Source organism: Thermobia domestica, chromosome 7, assembly GCF_964235325.1.
Source record: "Thermobia domestica chromosome 7, izTheDome1.hap1.1, whole genome shotgun sequence".
NCBI lineage: Eukaryota > Metazoa > Arthropoda > Insecta > Zygentoma > Lepismatidae > Thermobia > Thermobia domestica.
This window is the reverse complement of record NC_137460.1, coordinates 60,459,169-60,483,091: the sequence shown is the minus strand read 5'-3', so window position 1 is coordinate 60,483,091 and position 23,923 is coordinate 60,459,169. Positions and strand designations below refer to the sequence as shown.

The 23,923-nt window shown below is 35.4% G+C and overlaps 1 protein-coding gene and 1 pseudogene across 3 annotated transcripts in view; one reads left to right on the top strand and one right to left on the bottom strand.

Annotated features, from left to right (window-relative positions):
• The window catches only part of LOC145690152 (uncharacterized), a 450,019-nt gene that overhangs the window by 141,046 nt on the left and 285,050 nt on the right, over positions 1–23,923 (bottom strand). The gene's annotated exons all lie outside the window — the stretch shown is intronic.
• On the top strand, positions 15,602–21,313 carry LOC145689203 (uncharacterized; annotated as a pseudogene).

The following is a 23,923-nucleotide window of genomic DNA, read 5'->3' as shown; positions in this document are numbered from 1 at the left end:
AAAACAAAAAATAAAAGAAAGCTGTCAGTCTCAAAATATACGATTAAAAGAATATGCAAATAATAGACTCATTTAACTACCATTTAAAATAATGAAAAGACCTTACTTAAAATTTGACCTTGACATGCAGAATTCTCTTTCACTTATTGTCATATTTTAACGTAAAAGACTGGTTCTTTGAGTAAAAGATTATAACATAAAAATACACTGAATATACACAATAACAATAAAATAAAGATAAGCAGCTAGAACCCTTGTCATAAAGTTAAAACTGTTTAATTTTGTAAGAAATGCTCTGATATTTCTCCTAACATTTGTTCATTTTAAATTGTAGGACATTGTCATCCTTCTTAGTATTTCACGTTTTAAGTTTAATGCAACCAATGTCATTATAATAATAATAATAATAATAATAATAATAATAATAATAATAATAATAATAATAATAATAATAATAATAATAATAATAATAATAATAATAATAATAAAGCAATATTGGAGAGCCTTCATTCTGTGATAATATCCTTCCGCTTCTAAACTTGTTGGATGCAGTTGCCTCGCAGTATATTATACAATGCTCGATTGATTTCTTATATCCTCTTCAGTCCATAGGTGCACCTCTCGTTTTTATTTTTTTGCTTCTATTCTGAGGCTTAAATCATAGTAGAAACTGCTTTGTAACATTTGCGTACCTCCCACCTGTGCTTATAACTAATCTTGTTCATTAGAAGGCATCAACAATCATCATATTTCAAGCGATAGTTACCAAAGAAAAAAGGTGGACCGCGTAGTACCAGGACTCTAGAGAATACAGTAACTGTTTTCGTGAATAATAAATTTTAAAATTGTCTTTTAAAGATTGGTGGTATTATTTTACTTAACCTTCTGTGTAATCAAGTGGCCAAGGTATTGTACTTCAGTATGGATGGTTCTGATAAGAGCACAAATGAAATGAAATGAAACGAAACGTTTAACGTCCCACGTTATGCCTTTTTAGGCTAACGGGGTTGATGACTAAGGCAAGTGAACGATGTTGGAAAGATTTGTCGAATGAAAATGGTGAGGAAACGAGATGGGTTAATATGATCATAGCTGCCGAAAGCCCAGAAATATAATTCCTAATCCTAATCTTACAAGGAAAGGACATGAACCAGTCAACGGGACTTCCTAATCAAACCTAGTCCATTCGATAAACATAACAAAGATATGTTCACACACAAAAAATTAGGTGCCATGGACAACGTAGTAAGTCCCTGGAGCCCATTAACCCTCATAGAGTCTCAGTGAAATAGCTATTGTATCAACACTGTTCATTGGAAAATCATGGTTTATAGTTCATTCTCTTCAGCATGAAACAAGCTTTCGAGGGGTGCTATGTATTGGGGCCCATAACGTACTTGAACAAGGAAAACTAGGAGAATGTTGAGAGAATTCCCTTCAGAAATCCCTCCCATCAACTTTGGACCCCTCTGGAGGGCCCCGGTAAAGCACACAATTCAAATGTATCTCAAATAATAGTATGGGGAATAAGAAATGTGTATGCCAAGTTTTGTATTGATAGACGGTATAGATATGAGGGAAAAGCTTGTATACCAATACACGATTTCCGCTCATACCTATTCTGTCTAGCAATACAAAACTTGGTACACACATTTCTTATCCCCTATATTATTTTTCGAGATACATTTGGATTGTGTACTTTTACCTGGGGTTACTCCAGAGAGGTCCAAAGTTGATGGGAGGGATTTCTGGAGAGAATTCTCCCGTTATTCTCCCAATTCATGTACGTTATCAGCTCTAATATATAGCACCACCTCTGGAAAACTTGTTTCATGCTGAAGAGAATGAACTATAAACCATGACTTTCCAGTGAACAGTGTTGATGCAATAGATATTTTACTGCGAGTCTGCGATTTTCTATATACTAACAGGGTCAATGGGCCCCACGGACTTACTCCGTTGTCCATGGCACCTGGACTAGGTTTGATTAGGAAGTCCCATTGACAGATTCATGTTCTTTCCTTGTTTGTCAGATGTGGATCAATGAACTGACTGACTTGAAGATAATGACTTTAATAGGTGCAGTAACCAATTACTTAACACGTGATTTTAATGACCACGAAGTCAGTCACCATTATCAAACATTTTGATCACCTGGGAACGTATTGGCTGTATGTTACAAAGCCAGTAAAACTATAAAAAGCCACGCAACGTTGGTTCTTGCACACAATATCGTCACCACGAGAAAACACTTTCACGTGTTGTTGTATATACGAGTAACTATACGCGCAGAAGCGAGAAGTTCATCACCCATTTGCGTAATAAGCAGCAGCATCATAAACATCCGTATGAATACTGATATCTCATCATTATATACTACATACAGAAAGGATATATATATTACAACATAATTATGCAAGGAAGAAAAATCTTTCACCAGTTTTACAAACTTTCCACTACGCTCAAGTTTTGCAATGATCAACAACAAAATGTATTTCAGAGATGTTGGTTGTGATATGTTATCTCTGTATATAAATACTTGTGATCGTAGAATTAATGTGTATTTTCGACTGTGTTAGCTGTCAGGATAATATTCTATGTGAATCAGGGACACGCGTAGAACTGTGAAACAGAAATGGAAAAGGTAGATACAAATGTGTCTTTCGCTTAAAGACAAGTTCTAGCTAGCCTTTTTCCTTGCACAACTAGGCGGTGTCATTTAGAAGAGTTTGCTTACAATAGTCAGTTTTATTTCATTTTTGGTTGAGTATACGAAGAAAACCCTAAGTTAGGGAATTAAGTGAAGGGATAGATAACAAAATAGGATTAAGAGCTAAAGTGAAGAGATGTATTAAGAGGAGCTAAGAGGAGAAGAAAGACTGCGAATTAGGATCACAGAGATAAAGTAAAGGGATATATGAAGAGGAGGTAAAGGAAAATGAAGGTGCGAATTAGGATCACGGAGCTAAAAACAAGGAATATATAATGATGAGATGAAGGGAAGACTGCGAATTAGGATCACGGAGTTAAAGTGAAGTGATATATTAAGAGGAGCTTAGGGGAGAAGAAAGACTGCGAATTAGGATCACGGAGCTAAAGTAAAGGGATATATTAAGATGAGCTAAAAGGAAGACTGCGAATTAGGATCCCGGAGCTAAAGTAAAGGGATATATTAAGAGGAGCTAAAAGGAAGACTGCGAATTAGGATCACGGAGCTAAAGTAAAGGATATATTAAGAGGAGCTAAAGGGAAAAGAAAGACTGCAAGTTAGGATCACGGAGCTAAAGTAAAGGGATATATTAAGAGGAGCTCAAGGGAAGAAAAATATTGCGAATTAAGATCACGGAGCTAAAATAAAGGGATATATTAAGAAGTAGGATTAGAGAGCTAAAGATACGAGAATGATTGCGAATTAGGATCAGAGAACTAAACTGAAGGGATATAGGTACTGAGCTTCAGTGAAAGAAAGTATAGATAAGATATGTAGCATTAAACTTAGGTAATTCTGTACAATACATATTATACTCATATGAAGGTGAACAATATTATACTTAAACTCATATTTTCGCTACTATTGGTGCATTAAGACAGGCAACAATACTCGTAGGTTTTATTACTTCTCATATCCAGAGTAAAATCTACCTATGAAAAGAAATTTTCTTAAAAAGCAAGACTTGTAAGATTTTTGCAAGGAAAACCAAGACCAAGATTGGGTGTGCAAGACTAAAAATTGAGACCAAGATCAAGTCCTAGTCGACCTAGGTTTTGGTCGTGGTCTTGCATTTGTTCATCACTAGGCAAAACAGACAAAATTTTATTGTAGTTGGATAGTCTTTGGAACACGCCAGTTTACAAAACTTCTTCATATTATATATATATATATATATATATATATATATATATATATATATATATATATATATATATATATATATATATATATATGCCTATATAATTTTCTGGCGCTACAGTTCTCAAAAAGACTGTGGATGACCATTTAACTGGGCGATACATACGTCTAACAACATCATGATTGTTGGCTTTCTAAACAGGATTTTCTTATAATTTAATTTCAATACATTCATTAGTGTTGAAGATCTACTGGCGCACTTTGTTTCTGTTGTAATAAACATTTTTAAAAAAAACGGAGTTAGATCAATAAAATTAAAGCGAAAATTCTCCTACATAAGACCCATGATAATTAGTCAAAATACTATCGGAAATGTGTATGTTGATGCAGCTTTCTTGGTGAGATTTATTTAATGGTGAAGAAGTTATATACTGTACAGTGAACTCTCTATAATCCATACTAATCTCTTTGTGTTATGGAATGTCCGCCATATTAGAAGTTGAACACCTAAGGAACGAACATTGATATTTTATCCGCAATGTTACTTTAATATAAGGACATCAAATACACTACTGATTATACAGAGTGGCCCAAAAATAGGTATACAGTCCCATACTGATCGGTCATGACATTTTATATCATTTACCTATTATTATCCATACAGGTATTGATTTAGTTTCTTTCTTATCTGTTCTTAATTTATTCTCACTTATACCTTAAGCTCAGAACAAACCAAAGCAAATAAATTCATTATCTTAATAAATTAAAATGTCAATCTTGATCGATGCTGGTCAGTATACCTACTTTTGGGTCACCCTGTATATATTCAACATTGTTTTAAAAGAAACAAATGTTCAAAATCCATCAATTTCGACTGTGTAATCGACAAATCGAAAAAAAAATCAACTTATAATTTTGTACATATTAAAAAAAAATGTATACCCCTATATTTCGAGAAATTTGCGTTCAAAATTACACACTACATTTTGACATTTAAGTGCGTATTCAGTATGTCCAAGACCTTCTACACTTTTGTATATCTTTTGAAAAATGTTTGTCCACTTCCCCGTATTTCGAGGAAATTATTTTCAAAGTTCATACACTCAAATGTCACAACATAGAGTGTGTAATCTCGAGTGCATTTTTGATTTGCAGATTACGTACAGGGTGTATATACTCCAAGTTGATAGTATATCTATAGCTATATTCCTCATTTTTTAACAGCAAACATATAGGAGTAAAATACAATTCAGTACAGTATAAAAAACCTTGGGTTAGAAAAAAGAGTGGGGGGAGAAGAGCCTGTCCAATTTATCTGAAGTGTGGAGTAGATATCGAAGTCTATTAAGTTTATCGACAGGTCTTTGTATGTCACTGGGTTTGTCTAGTCCAAAACAACCACTGAAGATAAAATTATGTAAAATGACGAAATTAGCATGTTTGCACAATAAACGTATGATACAGCATATTTTTGCTTTTTGTATATCTACGTTTGGTTTATGTTGTATTGTTTTGTATTGCAATGTAAACCTTGAAACAATGAACTAATAAATACAGTATATGGATGTGTGCACGCACGTGATCCATGTCAATTTGATCCAACCATTAATTAAAAATAAAATAAAATAAATCTGTCCAGGTTCCTTTCTTTCTTTTCCTCCGCAAGTCAATACACTTTCTTTTTTCTTTATTTTCTTTTTTGTGATTTGTTTAAATTTCATTGTTAATTGAAAACACAGGAATAAAAACAATTTTAGGAATTTTCAGTTTCACTGGAGGTCACACTGAACACTATCACAGTCATGCCAGATCTGTAGATTTATCTGTAGTTCTAAAGATTTTTCATAGCAATAGGAAAACAAGAATTTTTGGTACAGACTACAAGTTTTATTATGATTATTTTCTAGTTTTGTATTATTGTACATAGCAAACAACCGTAATTCTCAACATAAAAACATCAATTTCGCAAGTAATATTAACTGAGGTTTCTAAAAAAGGAATTATTATTTCACTTGTTCTGTTTGGACATTATCTATTAAGTGGTCCTACGTGTTGCTGAATTAATATCTATAAAATTGAGGTAAGTACAAAAATCATTACAGATATTTTAATTTAAAAAGTACGGATTTATATTATATATATATACAGTGAAACCTCTACTAACGGACACCTCTCATAACGGACATATTTTGCAATCCCCAAACACTGTAATAGGAAAAAACCATGTTGACAAACCTCTCTAAAGCGGACACTCTCTAGTACGGACACGGACAGTCTTTTCTGCCTCTTATAGGTATTATTTACCTCCATATTACGGACACTTTCTCTAGAAACAAGTTGAAAAGTACAGAAAAATACATTTTCAGAAATGCATACATGTATCACCAAGGAAGCATTGTAATAACATTTTTCCTCGACAACTGGCTGTTCAGAAACTCAGATGAAGCGTCTTTGTTTAACAACACTCTCATATCCTTTGCTTGCATTCCACTCCCACCCAACCTGTTTTAGAATCAAAAGTGATTGACAGTTGCCTGCCATTTGGGATGACACGTCATTCTACTGTTCCGCTGGAATCAAGCAGAAGACATGTTTGGTATTTTTTGTCCGTGTATTCGCATATTGTCTTAGTGCCTTATTTGTAGACGGAAATATTTTTAAGTCACTCTGCATCGAATAAGCAATAAGGTGTAAGTTGTTGTGAGCTTTCGAAATGCCACGAGAGGCGCTAATGTTAAAATCGAATGGATTGAATTTTCGGAGAATACTGAGGTGTGCGAAGGATAGCTGAAAATTTTTGTATCGGTAAAACACAAGCACTTGAGATAATATAAAACCAAGACAAGTTAATAAAGTTGTGGTGTGAAAATGACAATAAAAATAGTGTCTCATTGCTTGGAACAAAGTTGGTGTGCAAGTGAATGTTTTTATAGAGTGCGGAATGAAAAAAAATTCCTGTGTTAGGGTCGATGCTAAAAGCTAAGAATTTGGAGGTAGCAACAGAAATGAATGTTTCAGATTTCAAGGTCTCGAACGAGTGGTTAAAGAAGTTTCGGATTAGACACAAAATTTCTTTCAAAGTGATTTGTGGAGAATCCGCAGATTTCGACATGCCCACAGCCATAGAACGGTTTGATAAATTATATTCAATAGTTTGTAATTACATATCACCTTATTTACTAATTTACGTAAGAAAATATCGAAACCTCTCCAAGACGGACACCTCTCTATAGCGGACAATTTTTGATTCCCCACGGCTGTCCGCTTTAGAGAGGTTTCACTGTATATATAATTTTGCGGAAGACCTACAGTAGATATTTTGACTTTTCGACGTAGCAACGATGTATTGGCATCTAATGGTTAGAGTTTATATTGAACAGACGTGAATCTAGATCTATTTTCGATCTGTCATCAATTCAAGCACATTTACACATTTTAAGGTTTGAAACATTCTTCGATTCAGAGGTTAATTAGGACTGTATGATTTTAGCTGTATTCAGGCCGTTCTTCAGTTTGTAATGATATTCACTTAAAACATACAATCTACACACAATACGTTGTACGTTACGCCCTCTTGGATTACACCAAAAATAAACCTGAAGATACACATCAAGGAAGACTCAACGAAAAAAAGCTCCTTACTGCCGCGCACGCTTTTCATGCACAAGGTGCCCCCGGGTTTGATTCCCAGTGGGAGACTACATGAGTCATTGATTCCGGTCTGTATTGATGTGATACCTTACCATAATCTGATGTAGATTGATTTGGAAATACAACCTCCCCCTGGTATCCTGAGGGTTTTCCAGGTCATGCGTTGGACTCTTCAGAGTTGTTATACCGTCAGATTCGGTATCTTGAGGTGTCGGGAGACTTTCTGGCTCTAAAGAGGTGTATGTGAGCTCGCCTTAACACTTGGAGCCGACCAATGAACTCACTTGGAAGTTTGGGACATATATATATAAAAGCGCTCACCATATTTGTAGTAAGTTTTCACTACAACAATAATTCCGTCGTGAAGCGCTAAATTCCTACCCGTACAGAAAACAGATGCGATCATGCGCTATTCGATGCTCCCTGACTAATAACCACAAAGACAACACGAAAATCGTATAATATTCAGTGCTGCCAACTTACTAGAACAGGAATGGCGGGCTTTTAAAAGTTGTGTTCTTTATGGAACACCCTATGATTCATCATTACATTTGTGAGATTTTTCGGTTTTAAAAAGAGTGTACCACGTGACTTTCTTGCTTCTAAAACAAAAGTTTCAGATCATACACGCTGTGGTACTAAGGAAAACTTTGATTGATTTATGCTAAGCGTTTCAACACAAACGATATATACTGTATTGAGAATATTTTTTTCATTGTGATTATCTGAAATGTCTTCACGGTGCAAGACGATTCGCTTTTATTTATTTGTATGAGCTGTTATCTAAATCTCGATTCCATACAACTGTAAACAGAAATGTGGGCTACTTCTAAAGACGATGAAACAAATTTGTTTCAGTTGATTTCTTTATTGTGATAATTTATATATACATGTAATCTGATGCGATATTATTTTCTGCTTTTTATAATGCCTTACAAACACATTTATTTCGTTTTTTTTAAATATTTTTTTAAGCCTTTGGATTTTACAATACTGCTTATATCTTTCTTGTTTTATGGTTCTCATCTGAGCAATTGTATGGATGACCAATTACAGTGTATAATTCCTTTCTTTACAATTCTTCTTTATCTTCAGCAATAATCTATCTCTGTTTTTTCGATTCCGTTACATGATTTACCTTCTATTGTTCATCTTTCATTTCGTGAAAACAAATACAAATTCGTATTTTTTAAAAAAAAAAATGTTATCTACCTTTTTGTTTTTATTTGTTTATAACGAGCTCTGCACAGGACTTTACTACCGTCCCTTGTTCACTTAGATGAAACAAATTGACAATGTTATCAACAAACTCTACCTTTTCACTACATCGTTGGCATTCTTTCTAACACCTACTGTGGCATGGCACAATGATTACCGGTACAAGAGGCCTGAGTTCAACCCCCCCCCCCCCCAAATTATTTGTTTCAAGTCCACGCTAAGTTATAGGCTAATTCTAGTTTATTTGATGTTGAAAGAGGTACGGCTTCGAACTTCTTATTAAAAAAAAAAAATAAATAGTAAAACTGATATTTTAGATGCACTGTTAAGATGTCTATTTCTCTATCCTAAAACCAAAGTATTTTTCTTGTTCGGTGTAAATGAAAAATCGTGGTATGTTCCGTTCTCATGGAACACTATTAATTAATATTAAAACACTTCCATGCTGGGGACCGCGGTAGCTCAGTGGTACAGCGTTCATCCCTGGTACGTGGGGTTCCTGGTTTGATCTGGACTCTAGCCAAATGGGTTTTGTGGTGGACAAACACCATATCTGTGGGGTTTCTCGGAATTTTCCCGTTTCCTCCCACTTTTTTCGTTCCACCATTTAATTCATTTTTCATCATAACTGTCTCCATTAGCCCACACGGTATAACTATGGGACAACGAAACTAAAAGATTTTACTTCCATGCTGGATGTACGAATGCAGTTAAGTGCATAATTTGATATATTATCAATTACATTAAGTGTGAGAACGCAAAAGCCCACGTAGTAAGCAGAATACGTAGATTGAAATACGTTCACCATGTGGTCATCATGAGTATAAGAATATGGTTTTCAGTCACGAAATAATATTATGCGTTACAACTTTTATTTTTCTTGAATTTATACATAAAAGCAAATTAAGATCGTACTATTTGGACGCCTAATTACACTATATACCAAATGAGTACTTTCGTGTATGAGTATATACATTTATAATACAGTAGAGCGTCGATTATCCGAAGTAATTGGGGGACATGGGTGTTCGAAAAACTGGTTTGTTCGGATAATCGAACTGTACATGTTTATTTGCCAAAAAGAAGTACTGTACAGTAAATTTATTCATAAAAACAGGCATCTCTTTAAGTATTACAAAGTAACGTACAAAGGCAACTTTATTAGGAATATATAGTATGTGGTACAGTTTATTAAACAAAAATATGTACATATTACATACGCATTTTGCATGAACAATACACACAGTACACAAAATTAGCGTTTAAAAAATCCTTTAAGCGAGCGAGTACACAGTTCGGTTAAGCGGTCGTTCGGTTGACCGACGTTCGGATAATCGACGCTCTACTGTAATTAATTTCGGGTTATCTCGGAGATAAAGAGTTGAAGATGTCTCGAAAGGGTGTGGTGAAAGTGATGACTCGGAAAGTACTTATCGAAAGTTTCTATCGGAATCTCGTCATGAAAATTCTGTTGCTTTTATCTTTTGAGCAACCCTATTAGATTCATTCTAAGTGGTCGCGATGCTCGAAAGGTAGAGCACTCGCTTCTGGCGCGTGGGGTACCTGGTTCGATCCCAGCTCCCGCCAAGTGGGCTTTGTGATGTGCAAACACCGTGTGCGTGGGTTTTCTTGAGGTTCTCGCCGTTTCTTCCCACTTTCATCATTCCATCATTATCATCTATTTCATTATCACCTTCTCCCTTAGCCTCAGTGCATAACTGTAGGACGTTAACGTAGAAAAAAAATCATTCGATTTCAATTGACCATATATTTTAAGTTTGGAACGTTAAAACGGTAAGTGATATAATAAGTATATGATAAGTAAAGCAAAAATAGTCACAAAATTTCACATTACACAGCTACTTGTCATTCACTTGCTCTCTACCCTTCCAACATAAAATATATAGAAAAACATCGAGATTGTAATCAGGGGTGGACTGGCTATGTAAAAAGGGCGCGGTCACATACTCTGGGAGGGCGCCGTCTACCTGAGGCTTTTGCTTGAATGGAATATCCCCTCCTAATGAATGAAAGTGCCGGGGGGGCTTCCCCGGAAAATTAGTACACAAAAAACAACAAAAGATTAAGTAGCTATTGCAGTTAATCACGATAGAATTATACAAATTCAATATTTTCATAAACAAACAAAGAGACTTTGAGTACTAAATACGAGGCGTGTTTTTTAAGTAAGGTCCGTTTTGTTGTAGACACTAGTAGTTAGCGCGCATACCGTAACTAGCGTGTGCGTCGTGTACCGGCATGCCTCGGGAACAACTGTGCTCAGTTTCAACTCTATAGCTAATCTGTACGGTAGTGTTCTGTGCTTTCACAATGTTTAAGACTATCAAGTCGTCCGCCGCGTGTGAGGTTCGTTCAGTGACGTGTCGAGATCAGTGCTTTACAAAATTATTTCTGAACACCTAAAGTTTAGGAAACTGTGCTCCCGTTGGGTCCCGAAACTTCTAAAGAGGACCACAAAAACCAAAGATTCGAGTGTGCCATGAAGTTCTTGACTCGTTATTACGAAGAAGGTGACGGCTTCTTGAGTCAGATCGTAACTGGAGACGAAACATGGGTTTCGGATATCACGCCCGAATCGAAGCAACAGAGCATGGAATGGAGACACACACACTCGCCTGTAAAGTTGAAGGCCAAACAGATTCCGTCCCAGCGCAAAATCATGGCGTCGGTGTTTTGGGATGGGCATGGTGTTTTGTTGCTCGACTTCATGCAACAAGGAACCACTATCAATGCAGAAGCATACATGCCAAACCCTGGGATAGCTACGCAGTGCGATTCAAAACAAATGATGCGGCATGCTGACAATGGGCATTGTTTTTTCCATGACAATGCAAGTTCTCACACTGCAGGTCAGACCCGCGATTTGTTGGACAGTTTTGGCTGGGAAGTTTTAGACCACTCATCCTACAGTCCTGATCTTGCGCCGAGCGATTACCATCTGTTCCTCCACCTCAAACAACACCTCAGTGGCAACCGTTACAATGATGACGACGATGTGAAAACGGCAGTGAACTCTTGGTTATCGGAGCAGGCGGCAACTTTTTATGAAGAGGGTATTTTGAAATTGGTTGAGAGGTATGATAAGTGTTTGAACAAACTTGGCAACTGTGTCGAAAAATAGAGTAAAGTATGTACTTTCTGAAAATACATTTACTTTTTTTGAAATAACCTTTCGTTGTGTATTTAAGTTCAAACGGCCTTACTTAAAAAACACGCCTCGTATATTAGGCCTATATAAATCTGCACACTTTACCTGAGACTACAAAAATCACACCAGTTGTTTAAATTCTTCGGCTACATTTGTTAACAGCTTAATTATAACTGAAGATTTGAGTTAAGTTTGGGGCTTATGCTATTTTTCATAGTTCTGTCCTTTTAAAGCTATGTTCATCATAACATTAACTTATTTTTCATCTATTTTTAAAACCGTTAATAAAAAGTATACATGAAACATTTACTACAAATTAACAAAAGTAAATTTAGAATTATATACCTACCTAGGGAAAAAAGAAATTCAAAAACAAAACTGGAAAATGAAAGTAAAGTCACTGCTTTATGCTTGAAGAAGCCTTCGCATCTCCTTGCTTTTCTCACATATTTTGTCAATAGTAAGATTGTTGTCTATTTTGGTCAGAATATCTCTTTCTGAGTTCATCAAGAACTATGATTTCAGATGTTCATCTGTAAGTCTTGAACGGAGTCTTGTTTTTATGTAACGCCACTAGCGCCTCTAACGGCGGAAGTGGGAGGGAGAGACATGTAAAAATGATCCAAAATGACCGAGATTAGAGTCAAATCAATATATTTCGAAGTCGCTGAGATCATTAATGGTACCACCAAAGCGTAAAAGAGAAAGGGCAAGGCCGTAGGCCGAATAAAGACGGGATCTGGGGGCTGGAGGGTTGATATATAACAATCATCCAAAATGACCGATATTAGAGTTAAATCTATAAATTTCAGGGTTCCTAAGATCATTATAATGACATTCCCAAAGCCAAATACAGAAAGAGCGAGGCCGCAGGCCGAGTAAATACTGGGATTTGGGGCGGAGCGTGGGGTTGGTAAGGGTGATATGTAAAAATCTTCCAAAATGACCGATATTAGAGTCAAATCTATATATTTAGAGGTGAATCTAATATTATTAATAGCATTCCCACACCGAAAACAGAAAGAGCGAGGCAGCAGGCCGAGCAAATACCAGGGTCTGGGGTGGAGCCCTAGCTGGGCAAGGGTTAGCGAATTTATAAAATAATTATGTAGCTTTTTTTTTTTTTTTTTTTTTTTTGTTTTAAATTGTATTCAGAGAGGAAACAGTGCGCCTTCCCGAGGCTAAGAAATGTCTTAGCCCTTCCCGAGGAGGGCGCTAAAGCACTGATGTGAGGAGGGCGCAGCGGTCATCGGGCCGATACTTGATTATGGCCAGTCCACCCCTGATTGTAATGGATATGACGACTTGATTCCTGCCTGCTAGGTGGCCACATAAAGCTAAAGATTACTTACATCACACAACTATTGGGTACGGACATTGGTTATTTGTAGTTGTACGGAAAGTGTGTTTGGAATTTAGAATATGCTTTATCAGTTTGGAAGTTTATATTCTGTGGTAACAACTAAATATTTAATTGAACTTGTAATTGTCGTAATGTATGTTTAGAATATTAGAAGATTGTAGGAAGTGGTATCATCTTGTTATGATGTACACTCATGTCCAAAATGATTGTCGCATATCTATAATTATCTTCTTGTAAGAATATAATTTGATAATGAATTTGCTGGGTACTTTTAATACTCATACTATGTGTATAATCGAGAAATGTATATTTGTGGTAAATTTCATAGGAAAAGAATTATAAATACGAAAATTAGAATAAGTAAAACAAAATGTTGCTAAATGGACAAGAAAATTTTATTTTCGTTTTATTGTTTTTATTTACTGCTCTTTAGACATGAAATTTGCCACATACATGTTTTTGCCGATTATACACCCACTAACATTATAAGAAATACCGGTCGAATTAGTTATAAAATTATATTCCTACAACAACATATTTATAGACATGCGACAATAATTTTGGACATGAGTGTACGTATTTGTGTTATACGTAATGTGGTTAGCATAATCGAGGGTTAAGTGTGAACCCTATGAATATATTGGTAAGTGGAAATAATATAATAAATAGATCTGGAGTGAAGCTGACATTTTATTGCTGCTACTTAGTTTGGTACGAGTAGGGGGTTCCGATTCATAGAGTATTAAATATATACAGAAACTTGGTCTCCTATTCTGGTGACAGCAACTACATCCACCATGACTAAAGTAGCTAAATAAAGTACCTAAATGCAACATTTTCTATTCTAATTACATTAAACATGACCAGTACATCGACAGCCTCTGGCAGCTAACACACTGGAATGTATAGATATGTATCACGAAGTTAATTAGGGTGTTGATATTCGCGGCATTTAGGGATGGCCAAAATTTTCAGGAATCCGGCGGAAATGTCACTTTCCAAATTTCGGAATATGTTTGAAATTCCGAGATTTTTAAGAATTTGGATTTTTCCGAAATCCGGATCTCTTCGAAATTCGGAATCTCTGAATTCCGGAATTCTCTCAATTTTAGATTTTTCCTGATTTTACTTTAAGGATTTCGGAAAGTAAAATTCCGGAATTGGCCATTCCTAGTGGAATTACTAGGGAAGACGCAACTACTCCACGCTTAGTTGATTATTGTTCCCACTTTTCGTGTGGGATATTAAGTTCGATGCCAGTCACAATATTTGTGATGCGCATTTCATGTAAATAATAATAATAATAAAAACGGTAGATACATGTGCTGAAATAGCAATGCAAATAAACAAATATATGCAATGCAGCCACATAAAGAGGTTATAGCAGGACATGATATAAAATTGTGAGTGAATTTTTCTTCACATTGATGCAGCTACCATAACTTCGATCTGTAACCTTAAATTATATTACAACATTTCAGCAGGATGATTCATTTTGAATTACCCTGTGCTGTCAAACAAAACGTTTAAACGCTTTTAATTACCCATATAGTACATATGTATACGAGTATTGACATCAAGTTTCGAAACTGTAATTTCTCAACCACAATGACTGTCTTAACATTCCTATGAAGTTATTTCATTCCTCGCAAAAAGATCAAACAGCGTTTTTAAAATGCCAATAAAGGTATCTGGATTGTATTGAGTCAACCTTATCAAGCGTATGACTATATACGTTCATACTATACCTCTTATAATGGATTATTAAACTGACTTCATTACAGTGCATTTTGCAATGATTATAAAAAAAAAGTAGAAAAAAGTCAAGTGGCAAAAACTACAACGTAAGGCCTTTTTTTTTCTTCAAAAGGAAGAGTATATTTTTAATTGCACTTTGAACAGGTTTAACTATTATGGATGAATATCTGCATCTACTTTGATAAGTATATATCAAAAGTACCGCGTTGCGTTATCATTGTTTAGATAAACTCTTTTCTAAATGCTCTTTTTTTGCAGTTGAAAGCACCCATATCAATCACGAATTACACACAATTTATATTACATGATCAATATAAAATTAACTGAATAAATAAGCAATAAAATGGGGATTTTATAATCAAGTTTAACACAAAAGCAAAAGACTTTATTCATCATACGATGACGACTTTTGTGACGCACAATTTGTAATTAGTAATTAGATACATTCAAAGGACGCAAGCTCGTTAAAAAAGTTCATTCATTAGCAGTTGCATGAGAGGTAAAGAGATATGCTTTATAATGTATAACTAATACAACTTTTGTAATTGTAAATAGATATTCAGGAAAAACAAAAAACAAATTCTTGAACAATATGAATCTCAATAAAGTGAAACAGGGGATTTTAATAGTTTTCCCAACGAAGGAAACCAAGAAACCAAGGTAAACAAAAGTTCGTGCGGTTTGGAATAATGTACGTAAGTACTAGGTATTAACATTACCTGTCGTGATCCTAATAAATAAGTACGGGAAATAAATACAAATGAAAATATATAATAACAATATTGGAAAATTCAGATTTCTAAACGACCTGTATGACTAAAAAACATTATTTTCGATTATTTATTTAGAAACGTCTTTTGGTATCCTGACTTCCTTTTTTAAAATTATTCCACGCGTACGCAAGCTTTTAAAACATGGACACTAATATATAGATCTTATGGTTTGTATTTTAACTTATTTTCTTCCAAAACATTTTGCAGAAGTGCTAGCTTTATAGGTTTTGCACTGGATATTCACTTATATACTCAATAACTCATAACTTACGCGTACGACGAGCAAATCTTTCATCATTAAAGTACCGTAACACGTATTCGAAGGATACGTTTTTTTACGGATCATTGTTTATTAAGAAACTTTTCACTATCTGTGGTTTCATTTCGTACACAATCTTTCAAAACAGGAATTGAGGAGGATGGATACTTGAACGAGATATTATGAACAGCGCTTAAAGGCATGAAAAACTTTCTTCGCTACTGCCATCATCTTTATATACGATATGGCAGTAAAGGCCTTCCTTTTCTAATATGATCATTTCACTGTATATTAATGCTATTTGTGATAAATATTGTCTCTAGCTACCACCTTCTATCTTAAGTCTTCATCCCGTCAAAATTAAAATACCGCTAGTTTTATAGTAATTATGTGATATCTTCAAATAGATAAAAGATAATTGAAATATGGAACAAGAGCACCCTAGACAATATTATTTTGCGTGAGGTACCGTTATCACAAGTCACATAGTGGCTTTCCGTTTTCAGCTGTTTAGAAACGCGAAAATAAATGCCGATTTTCAAAATGGCTCGAAATCGAAAGCAGATAAGTGAGTCGTGATAACGGTTTCTCATGTAAAATAATATTGTCTAGGGCGCTCTTGTTCCACATTTCGATTATCTTTTATCTATTTGAAGATATCACATAATTACTGTAAAATTAGCGATATTTTATTTTCGCCGGGATGAAGACTCTTAACAAATTTTGCCTAACTGTAAGGAAGAAGTAGGTTGCAGAAACAATAGCTAACATTTAAACGGTAACAACAGAAACAATTTATGCTACAACTGTGTATCGTATACATGAACACATACGGTAGTCTATGACAATTATTTACAAGATCACTCTTATTTCAAACATACATCTGTGAAGTCGGTCCATCTAACTTAATCAGCACCTTAGGACAAATAAAGCTGACTTGCCAGTATGTGCACTATAATACTAGTTAAGTTTTCATTAGAGATTAAAGTGCTTTATTCATAAAGCACAATATCTGCACATCAGAATGTCATAATTTCATCTTGCATAATTTTTCAGTAATATATCACGCACTAACGTACGTTTCAACCAATTCCTGTTCAATTTCTATTAAAATATATTCTCATTCTATTAAATAATTTCTAATCTGGTAAGTAATTGAAGATGCACATATTTGATTTGGTGGTTGCCGATCTCCTCCGCTACAGATATGGAGTTTCAGTTTGACTGACGATGGAAGCTTAGCCTCCAATGTAATAAAACTTTTGGTGGAATATATTGTACTCACTATGTGGGACTTCAAAATCAGCAATTCATTGCCTTATGGTACTGTCCCATATGTTTCCCGATTGGGTCATATACTACTTTTCTTGCCCAAATCACATATTACGGTTTAATTTCAGGGGACGTCTTATTATTTCATGCACAACAATCTACATTTATTCGTGTTTATTACGTTACTGACGTGCTTTCTGATAGTTGCGAGAAAAGAGCAAAGTAAGTTTTAGGATTAGGAATTAGATTTCTGGGCTTTCTGCATCTATGACCATGTTAGCCCGTCACGTATGAGGGATAACGTCCCTTGGCGATCACACTATCCGAGGAAAAGGAAGGAAGAGGTTTGGGACCTGTATGTTAGGTACTATCCCGGCATTTGCCTGGTGTAAAAGAGGAAAACCCAGGAAAACATTACTCAGCATGTTGAAAAGCTTTTACAGGTTTTCGACCGAGTGTCTCCACCAAGAATCGAACCCGGGACCGTTCGCACCGAAGACGTTAGCGACTACGCTACGCGGGGCCACTCAATGTAAGCTTTATTGAGATGTGTAGAGAGAGAATAATATTTATTTTTCGTATTTAAAAGTGTGACCATTAGTAACCTACAGAAACCTCTAGTAATTATACATACAATAGAAAAATACTGAAGTTACTCTAAAGTAATCAGTTTCGAGCCCTGCATTGTCTAGGAGTTGGGTTTATTTTTGGAGTAGAACTTACATTACGAGCAAACTGAAAATGTATGTTAGGGTTTATTTTGTATTATGTCTACTTTTAAGGGAACACGGTACGTTAATTAAGCCTTAGTCTCCCCACCGGGAAAAGCATCTCCAAACAAGCACATCACAAACAAAAGTACGTTAATCTGGAACTTGTTCTGTCAGACAGTCTACGGTAATTTTGAATTTTATTCCAGTAAGTCAAACAAACAATATCCTGATAAGGATAAGGAAGCAAACTACCTCAATATACATTTATCTTGAAAGTAGTTCACATCCGTTGTCGTACATATAAAGTAACGTTTTCTATCAGAAAGTATATTAAGTTTTCATTCTTGATGGAGCATGTAAGCAAGAGCAAACATGCAAGCAAACAAACAAACACCTTTCCACTTATTACACCCACTACGACCTTCCTTCTGTTTAGTCAGTCACTTAGCCAGACGTGACATGAGATAATAGTTGGCACTGTTGCTTTTTGAGTGCATTGTCCTCAATTCGCTTCTCAACTTTTCTATGCAATGATCTGCAGGAAAGAAAGAAAAAAAAAATAGATAGCTCCATGACGGTTTGGCACGTGAAAATTCTTCCTTCAAGTTCTATATTCTATCTGATGTGATCTGATAGATAGATGGATAAAGTTCGTGTACTGAGTGTGGGAGACCTCAGGTTCGATTCCGGGCGCAAATACATGAGATTCGGAATTAATCTTAAACTGTAAGTACACGTCTCATTTCAAGAAGATTGTAAAGCAACAAATTAATTACGGTACCCAACTTTTGCTTACTGTTTATGAAATAATAAAGACACAATCCGATTTCTGCTTAATTTCTATAAAACAACAAACAAATGATCCGATTTATACTTAATTTCTATGAAATAACAAACAAATGATTTGATTTCTACTTAATTTCTATGAAACAATAAATAAATGATCCAACTTCTATTTAATTTCTATGAAACAACAAATAAATTATCAGATGTCTACTTAATTTCTATGACACATCTGCCTTCTACTTAATTTCTATGAAACAACAAGCAAATGTCCCAATATCTGCTTAACTTTGAATAATAACAAATGTGTACTGTTTTGAGTGGTTGTTATTCCAGTAATTTGTTTGCAATGTTAAAAAAAAAAAAAAAAAAAAAAAAAAAAAACTATAATGATAGTCTCTCTATCTTTTGGAAAATTTTAAGTCGAAAAAGAATTACCAGAATAATTTTAATAAAAGTTTGGAATAATATGTAATTATTGGGAATAATGAAAATTCAATAATTCGTTATTCGAGTAGTGAATTATTCGATATTTAACAGCATTAGTATGGACATGCAGAAAGAAGTTTCTATACACGAAAGCGACACCAAAATAGTCACAGGAAAAGCTAAGAAAACAGATGGAAGGATGAAGTACAAAACGATGTAATGTCGAGGTAAAAAAAACTTGGAGAGGCCTAGCATATATGACACACAGACCTGACAGGATACTCGAATCAGAAATTATTGATTATGACAGTGAATACGTAATTATTTATTTCCGGCAATTTTTTACGCCATATTATACAAATATAAAGATGGAAATCATGTAACTTTTCTGCTTCTTACAAATCAGGATTTCTATAACAGTGGGAAATCAAGATTTTTTCTTTATTATTTAATTTTTCCTGTGTCTAGCAAATCAGGAAATTCCCCTTTTTCCTAAAGAACTGGAAATATGCATGTTGGTTTGGAAGCAAAATAATTTTCGTGTTTCATAGGAAGTAGGAAGTATCTAGGGAAATCCCTTTATTCTAAGAAATAGGGAATATAAAATAGATTAGGAAGCAAAGCAACTTCCCTACTTCGTACAAATGGAGATAAGATGTAGCTAGCCGATTTGCTTTAGTGCTGTTGCGAACAGGGCCGCCAATAGATTTCATGGGGCCCTCAGTCAAATTTAGCACGACTTTTGAAAACAAAATCACAGTTGAATGAAGAAAGCTTTTAAAAAGAGAAATGTATTCATAGGTCTCCGAAAATAGTGGGTTCCCCGACATTTGTGGAGGTTTCCCCCTCTCCCTAATGGCCGCCTTGCTTACAAGTATTCGAATATTTATTTTCAATATTGTATAGTGTAATATAATTATTCATTATCCCCAATAATAATTCGAACAATTATTCCAATTTTGAAAGCACTAATTTGCCTTCACTTACAGGAACAGATGCATGTTAGTAATCATAATAAGTAGTTTAATAGTACTCCTCATCTAAGACGAACTCTGCTCTTATTGCTGGTCGAGTGCTTAGTGTACGTGCCTTTGGTATCCGCATTCGATTCCCGATGGGATGGTATCGAACGCTTTACAGTGCTACTGTACATTTTGTCCTATATAGCGTCGCTGGTTTGATTTAATTTGATTTTCCGTTTAGAGTCGCTTTCAGCAGTGAAGCTACATGATACATGGACCTACTGATCAACGTGGAATCCGAACCACATAAGCTCCCGCCGGGTAGTCACTAGTGACCAAGGCTATAAATACAAATCAACCCATCAGGGGTCGCGGTGGATCAGCAGTAGAGCGCTCACCTCTGGTGCGTGAGGTTCCTGGTTTGGTCCCAGCTGCCGTTCAGTGAATTTGAAAGTGGACAAACATCATGTGTGTGGTTTTCTCGGAGTTCTTCCGTTTCCTTCCACTTCCTTCATTCCATCATCATCATCATCATCCACCTTACCATCACCGTCTCTCTTTGCCTCGGTGCATAATCGAGGGACCAACCAACCAACCAATCAAATCACATTAGTATGGACAATTTGAACGAAAGGGGAGGAAGCACACTACAAGCCATAAAAAAAAAATCTTTCTCTCAGAACTACAAAGTGAATGCCGAGAATTTAGTTCTATTTACCAAGAAATACTTAAGAATGTAGTTGCCTGTGGATCATTGGTTCAGACCAAGGAAAAATGCATCTGGATCGTTTAAGCTTAGTGCTTCATCGCTAAAGAAGAAGCCTGAAGGCGGATCCTCAACCAAGGCAAAACGATGAGCATCAAAGAAGAAAAAGCCTGCTAAAAACAAGCCAGCAGCTAAACGTCCCAAGAAGACCGGCGAAAAGAAGGCTGCTGTTCCCAAACATAAGAAATCACCATCTAAAGTAAAGAAGGCAAAAACTTCAAAGAAGCCAAAGGCCCCAAAAGCCAAAGAAGGCTACAGCAAAACCTAAAAGTGCCAAGAAAGCCGCACCAAAGAATTCAAAAATTAGATCACGGAAACATTACACTTCGCAACAAAATACAGAATAAAACTCCACTTACTTAATACTAATAATAATGTAGTGTATTAAATGTATCCTCTTGAGTACGTAATCCTTATGTAACTTTATACTGTACATAAGGAATTACGCTTGAGCAGCCAGCCAAAGGTTTGACAATTGCTTGAAAACTTTCTTCTTTTTACACACACAATTTTGTTAAATATAACAGCAAAATACATACATATACGAACTATATACGTAATTAACAATTATAAATTGATCATGACATTGGATCTGCGAAACTCTCGAATGAAAGCTATTATGTAGTATTTCCTACTTTCCTTTCCACGCCAAGTTTAATATTTCCTCCATGATCATGTAAGTCATGAAGCTTCCTTGAGTGCTTATAAATACACGTAATATCCACAACCAAACACTTCCTGACTTGAGGTCAGATACCATTTTACGTCAGTTTAGGAGGAAAAAAGCCGTTCCCAGGGTCATGTTATCAAATTGGCATGCGATTCCAACAAAAGTCGCTTTTAAGTACATCGAGTACGCTAACTAACACTAAAGAAACAGAGAAAACCCGTAATAAAGCATATTAAAATTGTTAATCACTCCCGTCTTTTCTTTTTCACTTTTTCTTTTTCGAAATATCACACAAATCAAGCCTACTACATAAATACTTAGTTACAATAACTAATTTATTATGATCGCAATAGTGCAGTGCTTCTCAAAGTGGGGTACGCGGACCCATGAGGGTCCGTGGGACGTAGCCAGGGGATCCGAGACGCCTAAAAATTTAAATGTGTTATAATAAACTGGAACTCAGAGCTGTTTTGCAAGAAGTATTTTATTTTTTTGTTACTAAAAAGAAACAAACTAGAAATTATACTTAGGTTTGTAAATTTCAATGTTTTCCTACTTTACTAAAAGTTCTGCCCTGTGAGTATGAAGAGTTGTCTAAAAAGGCATTGCAACATTTGATGCCTTTCTCTACCACTTACTTATGTGAACAGATTTTTTCTACTCGTTGCAGTATTAAAGCCTGAATAGAAAGCGAAATCGTCTTAATGTGGAATCGGACCTAAGATTAATGGCGGCAAAACTTATTCCGGACTTCAGTGCAATTATGGAAAAACAGAAAGAATTTCATTCCTCATATTAGTGACCCCACATTTGAGAACATTGTTTATCAAGAGAATTTCCTTAAAAAAAAAAAAAAAAAAAAAACATTGATTTTCAGTCTTGAAAGTTACTGTATTTTCAATTGAAATTTCGTTCACTAAGAAACAATAATGTATCTTTAGAATAAATTACTTATTGCAATACTTTTCTTGATTTTTTTATCAGTGGTAATTCTAATCAGTATAGTTTTAAATACCATGTGAAATTTCAGATAGCATTGCAAGGGGGTCCGCGGATCACTTTCCAAATGCACAGGGGGTCCGCGTTATCGGAAAGTTTGAGAACCACTGCATTAGTGGACCTAAGACCAGAGTTTCTCAATCTATGGTATGTGCAATTGGTGGTACGACAAATGAAATGAAATCTTTCAGTTTAACGTCCCACGATTACGATCGTTAGGCTAAAGAGACGATGATTAATGCAAGTGGATAATTAAGAACTAGTGGAATGATAAAGTGGGAGGAAACGAGAGTGGCCGGAGAAAACCTAGGGTACGATGTTATCCATCACAAACTTACTTGGGCAAGGATCGAACAAGGGAACCCACTCACTAGAGGTAAGAGCTTTACCACTGCTGGTACGCCAGTATAAATGGTTGAGAAACCCTCCATTAAAAGGTAGTAGACCCTAGTCTTAGTACGTACGTCCGTTACTCCCAACGATAACTCTTAAACGAAAGTGAATAGTTGAATTCTGTTATTTACGATAGATAAGCTAGAACGATTATTACGATCGAATTCTTAATGGAATCAATTCATTAACATCTTCACGAGAAACGGTGACTACCCATATTCCCTTTTGTACTATTGAGGTAAAGACGTATAACTGTAAAATGTAAAAGTTACACATCGCGTCGTTAGATGGCAGCAAAAATCTTCTAATGAGCTTGACATCTACTGGACAAAATTGAAACTTCTACGCTTGATCCTCTTTACTGTCTTAGCAGAAGTTATTTGTATATCTACGCTCTTTGTCAGCAGCGAGCAGGACGAGAACTGCAGTTTTAAGTGGGATCGAAAAACACTCTAGAGTATTCGTTATTCTACTACTAGGAATCAAACCAGCGGAGTGATTCCGGGATCGTTTCCCAGTGGGGACACTCGTTGAAAAGATGCTTTAAAAAAATTCATCCTGAATGAGGTTTTTCCTCGGTTTTCCTCATTCACACTACGCAAACGTCGGGATGGTACCTAACATAAAAGTTCCAGACTGCTCCATGCTTCTCCTTTTCTTTCTTGCTTTCCCTTCTTAGTTCCCCATTTCTGCGGATAATGTGATCGCCGAGGAAAGTCATCCCTCATACAAGACAGGTCAATATGGCTATAAATGCTGAAAGTTCAGACATATACTACAATACCTAATCCTCATCCCAAAGAAAACTCGTGAAATAATAATGATAATAATAGATAAAAATTAACATTTGCTGAAAATAATTTAAAAAAAAAAACTTTTAAAAATGTTCATTAAA